Source organism: Channa argus, chromosome 13 (assembly GCF_033026475.1).
Source record: "Channa argus isolate prfri chromosome 13, Channa argus male v1.0, whole genome shotgun sequence".
Taxonomy (NCBI): domain Eukaryota; kingdom Metazoa; phylum Chordata; class Actinopteri; order Anabantiformes; family Channidae; genus Channa; species Channa argus.
The window spans coordinates 5,165,469-5,175,235 of NC_090209.1; the positions used below are offsets into that span (position 1 = coordinate 5,165,469).

The 9,767-nt window shown below is 43.0% G+C and overlaps 1 long non-coding RNA gene across 1 annotated transcript; it reads left to right on the forward strand.

Annotated features, from left to right (window-relative positions):
* The first annotated feature begins 471 nt into the window (after nucleotides 1-471).
* Nucleotides 472-6,146, forward strand: LOC137139410 (uncharacterized). The gene is made up of 3 exons (XR_010916319.1): nucleotides 472-3,186; nucleotides 3,692-3,842; nucleotides 3,939-6,146. It is a non-coding gene; the product is annotated as an uncharacterized lncRNA (long non-coding RNA).
* Nucleotides 6,147-9,767: the final 3,621 nt, after the last annotated feature.

The following is a 9,767-nucleotide window of genomic DNA, read 5'->3' on the forward strand; positions in this document are numbered from 1 at the left end:
AGGGCATCCGACGTAAGACGCATGCCAAATTAAACATGCGAATCATGAAAATGACTTCCATACTGGATCGGTCGGGGCCAGGGTTAACAACGACCGTCACCGGTGCTGTTGACCTACAGGGTACCAGTGGAAATTGGACTATTGTTGGTCGAAGACAAAGAAGAAGAGGAGGAAGGTGTGTTCGTAGGCAGAGAGAGAGAGAAGAGGAAAGCTAAGAATGTAGAACTAATAGTAGGGACTTTGAATCTTGGGACTATGACTGGGAAGGTTAGAGAGTTGGTTGACATAATGCAGAGAAGGAAGGTGGACATACTGTGTGTCCAGGAGACCAGGTGGAAAGGTTGCAAGGCCAGAAGCTTAGGAGCAGGGTTCAAGTTGTTCTACCATGGGTCAGATAGGAAGAGAAATGGAGTAGGAGTTATACTGAAAGAGGAGTTGGTGAGGAATGTTCTAGAGGTGAAAAGAGTATCAGACAGGTTGATGAGTCTGAAGCTGGAAATTGAAGGGGTGATGTTCAATGTTGTTAGTAATTATGACCACAGGTAGGATGTGAGTTAGAAGAGAAGGAGAAATTCTGGAGTGAGTTAGATGAAGTGATGCAGAGCATCCCCAGAGGTGAGAGAGTTATCATTGGTGCAGATTTCAATGGACATGTAGGTGAAGGGAACAGAGGTGATGAGAATGTGATGGGCAGGTTTGGTCTTCAGGACAGGAACGCAGAAGGACAGATGGTGGTAGACTGCAAAGAGCATGTAAATGGCTGTAGTGAACACTTTCTTCCAGAAGAGGCAGGAACATAGGGTAACATATAAGAGCGGAGGTAGAAGCACTCAGGTGGATGACATCTTTTGTCAACGTTGTAATCTGAATGAGATCAGTGACTGTAAAGTATTGGTAGGGGAGAGTGTAGCCAGACAACACATGATGGTGGTGTGTAAAATGACGCTGGTGGTGAGGAAGATGAAGAGGACAAAGGCAGAGCAGAGGACGAAGTGGTGAAAGTTGAAAAAGGAAGAATGCTGTGTAGTTTTCAGGGAGGAACTGAGACAGACTCTGGGTGGTTTGGAGGTGTTTCCAGATGACTGGACCACTACAGCTAGTGTGATCAGGGAGACAGGTAGGACGGTACTCAGTGTGTCATCTGGAAAATGGAAAGTGGACAAGAAGACTTGGTGGTAGAACGAGGAAGTTCAGGAGTGTATACAGAGAATGAGGTTAGCTAAGAAGAAGTGGGACACTGAGAGGACTGAAGAGAGTAGACAGGAGCACAGGGAGATGCAGCATAAGGTGAAGGTAGAGGTGGCAAAGGCCAAACAAAGAGCATATGAGGACTTGTATGTTAGGTTGGACACTAAGGACGGAGAGGTGGATTTGTACAGGTCGGCCAGACAAAGAGATAGAGATGGGAAGGATGTGCAGCAGGTTAGTGTGATTAAAGATAAGGATGGAAATGTATTGACAGGTGCCAGGAGTGTGATGGGAAGATGGAAGGAGTACTTTGAAGAGTTGATGAACGAGGAAAATGAAAGGGAACGAAGAGTAGAAGAGGTGACTGGTGTGGAGCAGGAAGTAGCAAAGATTAGTAAGAGTGAAGTGAGGAGGACGTTGAAGAGGATGAAGAGTGGAAAGGCAGTTGGTCCTGATGACAAACCTGTGGAGGTATGAAAGTGTCTAGGAGAGGTGGCAGTAGAGTTTCTGACTAGTTTGTTTAACAAGATCTTGGAGAGTGAGAGGATGCTGAGGACTGGAGGAGAAGTGTACTGGTGCCCATTTTTAAGAACAAGGGAGATGAGCAGAGCTGTGGCAACTACAGAGGAATAAAGCTGATGAGCCAAACAATGAAGTTGCGGGAAAGAGTAGTGGAAGCTCGGCTAAGGTCAGAGGTGAACATTTGTGAGCAGCAATATGGTTTCATGCCTAGAAAGAGAACAACAGATGCAGTATTTGCTTTGAGGATGCTGATGGAGAAGTACAGAGAGGGTCAGAGGAAGTTGCATTGTGTCTTTGTAGATTTAGAGAAAGCGTATGACAGGGTGCAGAGAGAGGAGCTGTGGTATCGTATGAGGACGTCTGGAGTGGCAGAGAAGTATGTTAGAGTGGTGCAGGACATGTATGAGAGCTGTAAGACAGTAGTGAAGTGCTGTAGGTGTGACAGAGGAGTTCAAGGTGGAGGTGGGTTTGCATCAAGGATCAGCTCTGAGCCCCTTCTTGTTTGCTCTGGTGATGGACAGACTGACAGATGAGGTTAGACAGGAATCTCCGTGGACTATGATGTTTGCAGATGACATTGTGATTTGTAGTGAGAGCAGGGAGCAGGTGGAGGAACATCTAGAGAGGTGGAGGTCTGCTCTGGAAAACAGAGGAATGAAGCTTAGCCGCAGTAAGACAGAATACATGTGGGTCATTGAGAGGGACCCAGGTGGAACAGTGAGGTTACAGGGAGCAGAGGTGAAGAAGGTGCAGGACTTTAAGTACTTAGGGTCAACGGTTCAGAGCAACGGAGAGTGTGGAAAAGAGGTGAAGAGGTGAGTGCAGGCAGGTTGGAACGGGTGGAGAAAAGTGTCAGGTGTAATGTGTGATAAAAGAGTATCAGCGAGAATGAAAGGAAAGGTGTTCAAGACGGTGGTGAGACCAGAGATGTTGTTCGGCTTAGAGACAGTGGCACTGAAGAAAAGACAGGAGGCAGAGCTGGAGGTAGCAGAGCTTAAGATGTTGAGGTTCTCTGTTTGGGAGGGACGAGGTTGGACAGGATCAGGAATGAGGACATCAGAGGGACAGTTCATGTTAGATGTGTTGGAGATAAAGTCAGAGAGGCCAGATTGAGGTGGTTTGGACATGTTCAGAAGAGAGACTGTGAATATATCGGTAGAAGGTTGCTGAGGTTGGAGCTGCCAGGCAGGGGGTCTAGAGGAAGAACAAAGAGGACATTTATGGATGTAGTGAGAGAGGACATAAAGTTAGTTGGTGTGAGAGAAGAGGATGCAGAGGACAGAGTTAGATGGAGGCATATGATTCGCTGTGGTGACCCATTAAAAGGGGACAGCTGAAAGATATTATATTACACATTGATAAAGCTATGAACCTATAAAAGTCATAATTATTTTTCTTTTTTTTCTTTTACAGTGTGAGGGAATAGAGTAAATTACAAAGAACATAACTTGCCTGTGATACTGGGCTGTGTCGTTGGTAAGTTTCAACTTAATATTAGAACAACAATCTTAAACCAATAGAAAAATAAAATTTTGTTTGAAAATCAAAGTCGAATCAAATTTTGATTGTTCTAGAACAATGTTTGTGTACATTGAATATGCAAATAAAGTAAATATTAATTTCTCTATTGGTATCATTTCACTGTAGCTTCCTCAAAGAAAAGCTTTAGAGAATTATCATGTTAGGATGGTGTCAGGTATTTACAAACCCAGTTTGAGGAAAAGAGATTGCAATGATTTGAAAATGACTTGAAACCCATTTTTGAACATTACAAAAGCAACATATCAAATGTTAAATTTTTTAGCAATATTTGCTGACTTCAAATTGATGCCATCAACATGTCTCAGAAATGTTGGGACAAGTGTGTGTTTACCAGTGTGTTGCGCCATCTCTTCTTTTAACGCCACTGTGTTCGGGAAATAAAGAGATCATCAGTTTTCAAATAAACTTTTTTTTTTTTCCAATTGTTGATTGAATATAGGATTTTGCCTGTTCAACACCTTGAGGTCTGCTCTGTTGTAGTTTATGTATCATAATGCGCCAAAAGATCCAATGGATGACAGGTCTGGACTGGATTGAGACGCCTTGTTTTTCGTTCGGACAAAGACCAGGAGGAACATGTAGCACTCTCGGTAAGATACCACTAATCACAGTTGATTTTTTTTTGTTTTAATTTTTTTTCTCTTAAAATATCTCATTTACATTAGTTTTCTCTTTTTTCCCTCTAGTAAATCCTGCTGGCCAAACATTATTAAATGTAAAGCTGTTCAAAGAGAGTGTCACTGAAATGTTTGTTTATTATTTTTTCTGTTTCCATTCATGATTTTCGGGACACTTTCCTTTTGCTGTACAACATCAAAGCAGTTTTTCTATTCTGTAATTTGGAATCTGAAATGCATTTAATGACTGTTGGAAAAGCTTGAACTTGAAACTTTTGCACTATAATTCCGACCACAGCTCAGCTATTATAGCTCAGTTGCACCAATCATCTCATAAGCCAAGATCTGTAAATAATGTATGTTTGATGTTTTTGCTGCTTAAACCACACTGAATGCACTTGTACCTGTTGACTGTTATCAGATTTTACTGCACTTATGTAACTGAAACGATTAATGCCATGAAACATTTGAATGTATAAACCTTCATTCTTCAGTAGCCTCATCTGTTCATTGGTGTTTAACAGCGTAAAACAGGCTACAAAATATTGTCTATAATTATAAGCACATCCGGTTTTGTTGCGTAAACGTTACGGGCCGTCTTTAATTTAAATCCGTTTGCTAAAATCTTGATTTCTAATGTGTCTTCTATCTTCACCAAATTAAAGGATATCATCTGTCATTTTCTAAATTAATTATATTATCTGCAATCACCATAGACATGCTAAAATCAACAGTAAATAACACTGCTTTACTAGGTGAAAAACCATAATTCCACCAGAGATCTTGTGCAATGCCTACACTGAAAATGTTGGAACAGTATTCAGACACAGGTGTTATGTCTGTGGTTACATAAAGATGTGTGTGTATATATAGACTGATTTTTATTTTTGTACTAGCTTGCCTTTTTATTATATATTTATTGAAATTAAATGTGTCATAACATCCGTCTTTTTCTGTTTTTGGTTTTTTTTTTAGACAGGTGTAGAACTGCTTTTGTATTGGCACTGCTTTTTGCAATTAATGTATGAATTAGAACTTTATATGAATCTATGATTTGCTATTAGTTTAATGTATAAATGTTTCTTTACATATATGGCTGGTGGATGTTTGTTCTCAGTTATGATCCAGCTAACTGTAAATTAGCCATAGGTTTGGCCTAACAAAGTTGTTGCTTTGACAACAGCTCACAATAAATTTCAAACCAGCTTTAAAGAACCACATAATCCCAAAATCATCAACATTGTAATCTTGCAACCGTTATCCACATAACTGGACCTTAGTTCGCTTCAGGTCACGTGAATGAAGACAAGAAAGATGCATCTGAATGATTCTCGCTGAAGCAGGGAGCTCATTACCACCACCTCTCAGAAGGGATCAGATGTTCCTCCATTTCTACTAAAAGTCATTAGGCCCCTGGGCAGTTCAATCAATAAGAATACTACAAACCTTACTAATCATGCAGAAATCATTGCTCTTCTCTGATCGGTCAGTTGGGAAAACAGGAAAGCAAATATCACTCCACTACTCTAAGTGCTGTTCAGTTAGTTCAGTCATGTGAGGCTGCCACTGCATCTCCACCCATGTCACACCACTCTTTAGATCTCTACACTGGCTTCCTGTAGCTGCTCACATCAGGTTCAAAGCTCTGTCTCTTGCTCACAAGGTGGTTAACTCGACAGCTCCCGCTTACCTCAACTCACTCATTCAAGTCTACAATCCTTCTGCCAACCAACGACGTCTTTTGGTCCCAGCACCGCACAGGAGACACCAAGAAAAACTTTTTAGCACAATGATCCCACGCTGGTGGAACGAGCTACAAAACTCTGCACGCTCAGCTGACTCTCTCCCAATATTCAAAAAACTGCTGAAAACACTTCCACGTCTTCCTTTGCACTTAAATCTATATTAAAAAAAAAACAACAAAAAAAACCTTTATGCTCTTTCTCACACTTGCATCTCGTGAACTTTTCTGATAAGACTTTGCTTTGATTAGATTCGATTTTTGCTGCCTTGTACTTCACGTGTAAGTCGCTTTGGATAAAAGCTAAATGTAAATGTAAATGTAAACTTTGAATGTCTGGGTTGAAGCAATCAGAGTTACTTATTAAAACCATGCAAACCAATTGTGTAACTTGTGTAACTTTAGTCTGTTGTACATGACTTTATATTTTGTTCACATTGTCTTCAGTAACTCTTACCATAATTAACAGTGCTTTTTGTGTCAGTTAGCTGTGATTATCCAGCGCCCAGATCAGTCCCTCTATAGTATAAAATGTACTTCACAGTGTACTTTATTAACGTGAAATATATTTTTACTTGCAGCAGTGCACTTTCAAAAAATTCTCCCTCCATTCTGAGCATCAATGAAAACACTGATGATGTGTTTATTATTTAAGGTTGTACAATAGGAGGTGGACTGTGAAACAGTATTTTAGGACGTTTGCCTCTAGAACTACACTACATCTGCACATCTTGACTACAATTAACAGAGCCCTTGTTTCCATCTTATTCAAAAGAACGAGGTCTTTATGAGTTCCATGCAAACTGGCTTCTCATTTTTTGGATTTGTTAAATTTATTTGTAGGATTTGAGAGACCAAGAATTGTGTGATACAGTATAGTCCAAATAAGGTTTTGGTGTTGTATTTGCTTTGTATAAACCAATTACAGATACAATAGACTCAGTAAATCTTATAATAAGCAATGCAGGCTTCTGAGAATAAGGATTGTTACTTTTGAATAGAAGGAAATTCAAGTACCACACCCTCATCATTGGAAAATTCCACAAACAATGAATCATCTGTGAGCTGTATAATGGCATGGAAAATTATTCCAAAGCTGGGTAAAGGAATATGTTACAACTCTAGACACAGTTTACATAATGAATGACACACAGCTCCTGTAAAAAAAAGTCACTTCCCTTAAACCTGTCCAGTAAAACTGGTCTTTAAGAGAAAATTCCATTTAGATTTCAAGTTTTGGGTTCGTAGAAAAAAAAATAAACCGCTGTCAACTGGAAGAACTAATACAACTGCACTACATTAACAAATGACTCATTCATTTGTCTGTGGAGCAATAACATTCCAGTAATTTACAATTGGCCAGTCTCTGCATTTAGATATGGGCAGTAATACACTAATCTCCAACCAGGGTGTTCTGTATTATTTGTGTGGGGTAGGAACTACCTCAATTGTATTTTACAAATGGTCACTTTTATGCTACTTTGGCTTTTGGGGCTGTATATTTACAAAGATATTAAATGTTCAAATCAAAGTTTAGATAAAAACTGGACTTCCCTTTCTATGTTTGGGTTGGGTCCATTACATCACTCTCTATAAATAACTTGTCTCGCCATCTGCAGTGTTGCAACAGAAATGATGGCAAACTGGGACGGGCTACCGGAAGACATGTCAATCGTGCAATGTTTAAAGAACAGAGCCATATTTAACAGAATATCCTCCATTTTGTGACAGAATTTGAGATATTACAAGAACCCTTTTTATTTACATTTATAGTATTTTTTTTATAGTATTAGTGAGCTTACAATAAATTAAACTGTTATTGATAAGTTGAGTGAAACTAAATTTTTTTCAGCAATAATAGATAATAGTTTAGGTTGGAAATCACTTATAAATTAGGTTAAAATAGGTCATTGTAGACAGTATAAATCTTCACTCATATGTCCATAGATGACTGAGAAATTACATCCCAATAAATGTATCCTCATCTGAGCCTCTTTCTCATGAGCTCATAGGCTGTGAGTGGTAATGTGATCTAGCATTTACATATTGTAACAGCCTGGCTAGTGGGTTAGTTTGGGGGCTGTCACAGTGAGCCCGGGGAATTAAGGGTAAAAGCCATGTTAATAGTTCTATGTGTTTAATGTGCATGATTTGTGTTAGGATTAGTGTCATTAGGTGTGTTCAGACGTTCTGGTTTTGTAATACATGATGTATGTGTTGGCCGGCACTGTGAGGGAAAGTGCTGTGTATAGGAGTAGCCATCACGGTGACCGGCTACTGTTGGTGTGTTCAAAAATATAGCTCAGCTACTGCTGTTGTTAGAGGTAGCTGTAAAAAGGCACTAACTGTTCTATCCTTGGTTCCTGTTTAAGAGGTTGAGGCATTTGGAGTCGTGCGGTGTATGGGGGCACAAGTGCTTTCGCTTCTGCCTGCTATTCTGGACAAGTTTGCTTTTGGATTAGCCTGCTAGCACCCATGCTAGACGAGAAGCTTAATTAGCTAAGTCAGTTAGGGTTAGCCTTTGCTTCCGCTTTGCTGCGTCCCACAGTTACCTCCCATAAGCCGTGGGGCGCTACATTCTGTATTCGCCAAGGGCTACATTTGCCAAGGGCTTCGAGGACGCCATCAGCAACCTCGCAGGAGTCTTCACGGCCATTCGTCAGGCTGGACTGCGGCTTAACCCAGCAAAATGCCACTCTTTGCTAGAGAGACTCAGTTCCTGGCTCCTGTCCTGGGGTACCCCGACCCCCAGCAGCCGTTCATTGTGGATACAGATGCCAGTGGAGTGGGAATCGGAGCGGTACTCTCCCAAGGGGGAGAGACAGGAGAACGAGTGGTGGCATACTACAGATGCAGTCTGAGTTGGCCTGAATGCAATTACTGTGTCACTAGGCGTGAACTGTTGGCGGTGGTCCTGGCTTTACCACACTTCAGAATGTATCTTCTTGGCACCAGGTTCACCTTGAGGACCAACCACGCCTCTCTGACCTTGCTGCTCAACTTCAAGCAGCCCGAGGGCCAGGTGGCAAGGTTGCTGGAGATCCTCCAGGAATATGACTACGAGATCCAGCACCGACCGGGGCGACAGCATGGCAATGCTGATGCCCTCTCCCGACGCCCCTGTCTTTCAGGCGAGTGCCGCTACTGTCGCCGCCATGCAGAACAAGTGCTGGGGCCATCAGCAGCCACGGCACAGCCAGGCGTAACCGCCGGGGAGGGGGAGCCATTCAGCAGAGAGCAGCTGTGGCAGCACCAAGAGACTTGTCCGGTGCTGGCTGAGGTTCGGAGCTGGCTGAAGACTCGACAACGACCGGAATGGCCGGCCATTTCAGAAAAGGGCTGTATCCTCTACCAGCGGTGGTGGGCGCCAGGTGGGGAGGTTGACTGCTTGCAGCTCCTGGTCCCCGGTGCTCTTCGGTCGGAGTTACTCCGGTGGGTCCATGGGTCTGCCGGGGCTGGACATTTCGGGAACTCCAAGACGGTGCCCCGTCTGCGACAGAGTTTCTACTGGCTAGGTTGTTGCAGGGACGCCGAGCTTCACGTCCACTGCTGTGACGACTGCACAGCACAAAAAGGACCCACCCAACGCTCACAAGGGCCGCTGCAGCAGTACCTGGTTGGGGCGCCCATGGAGAGGGTCGGCGTTGATATCCTGGGCCCTTTTCCCGCTACTGAGGCCGGCAACCGCTACATCCTGGTTGCAATGGACTATTTCAGTGGCCCAGGGCCACTTGTGCCAGACCAGACTGCCACCACAGCGGCTCAGCGCCTGGTAGAGGACATGTTCTCCTGTTTTGGGGTACCGGACGAACTGCACAGTGATCAGGGGCGGAACTTTGAGAGCCGGCTGTTTGCTGAGGTGTGCCAGTGGCTCGGGGTGAAAAAGACCCGTACCACGCCACTCCACCCTCAGAGCGATGGACTGGTGGAGAGGTTTAATCACACCCTGGCAACCCAGCTTGCTTTCTTAACCAGTCGGCATCAGAAGGACTGTGACCAGCACCTACCTCTGGTCCTGTGGGCTTACCGGACTGCTACAGCACAATGATCCCACGATGGTAGAACGAGCTACCAAACTCTGCACGCTCAGCAGACTCTCTCCCAATATTCAAGAAACTGCTGAAAACAGAACTCTTCCACATTATCTATGCACTTAA